Here is a 1,229-nt window from a genome sequence, read left to right as displayed (position 1 = left end):
CAGAATCTTTCCTTTCCTCCCATTCCATGGAAAAGAAGAATTTCGATTGGTCGATTCCCTTATGCACTATGCATTATGCGTTATGCAAGAGTCTGTGCTGTGGCCATTACACGTAAGTTCGAGCAGAGAGAAACCTGAGAGAGGCCAATAATTATATATGAAACATTTTTCCCGGGAACTTTATGTTATACAAAATCCGCGCTACATAATATTTAATTTTAATAAAAGAATCATGCCTTGCTGTTTTTTTGTTATTTTTAAAATACTGAATTCTTTCATTCAAGTCTTATTCTAAAAATAAAAGTTTAAGTAAATAAATTTAAATTTTATATAAATAAAATCAAAATTTAATCGGGCTCTCGAAATTAAAAAACAATAATATAATATACAGACAATGAGAGCGTTAACACAACGCAGGAATTGGTGCGCAATTTATATAATAGTCAAATAATATTTACATAATATATTAAAATTATACAATGACTGTCGATACAAACTTATTTGGACGTTTCGATTTTCTTCAAACTATCTTCAGCAAATTCGTAGATCATTATCATAGATGTCTTGACAAAATAATTGGAAAATGTTGAAATTTTCCTCGTTATTAAATTAAGTATAAAATATACAATATAACATGTGCAATCCAGATGGAAGTCAAACCAGCAAGTCTTGCTTGTCTGACTTCCATCTGGATAGCATATGTTACATATTGTATATTTTATATTTAATTTAATGACGAGGAAAAGAGGATTAAAAAGAGACCGATTTTTGCCCATAAAGGTGTAAGTAAAAGGAATAGCGTTTTTTATAGATTTCAACCTCTGAATACGATAATGTTAATAAAAAGTTCGGGATCGATAGGGAACACCTTGAAAATTATAAGCATGAACATGATATATTTAAACAAATTTCAATATTCTTGCTTACTTTTTAAGGTGTTCGTTAAATGCCACGAACTTTTTAATAATTTTATCATATCTTATCATTAATTAAACTATTCCTCCTATGGATAGTCGACACACTTCTATTCTGAGGATTTAGTACAGACACGAACCACATCTACTTTCGACGATATGATTTTATCGATAGTGTCAGAAAATGTATGTAGTTCCGTAATTCCCAAACTGAATATGGATGTACTGGCAGTAGTGTATGTATGTATGTACATACTTCTAAGGTATGTACGGGCGATTTCGACGGTAACAGAAAAAAAAGGCCTCTCTCAGGTT

Source organism: Mycetomoellerius zeteki, unplaced genomic scaffold (assembly GCF_001594055.1).
Source record: "Mycetomoellerius zeteki isolate Tzet28-1 unplaced genomic scaffold, Tzet1.0 scaffold51, whole genome shotgun sequence".
In the NCBI taxonomy this organism is placed as follows: domain Eukaryota; kingdom Metazoa; phylum Arthropoda; class Insecta; order Hymenoptera; family Formicidae; genus Mycetomoellerius; species Mycetomoellerius zeteki.
This window is presented reverse-complemented; position numbering follows the sequence as displayed.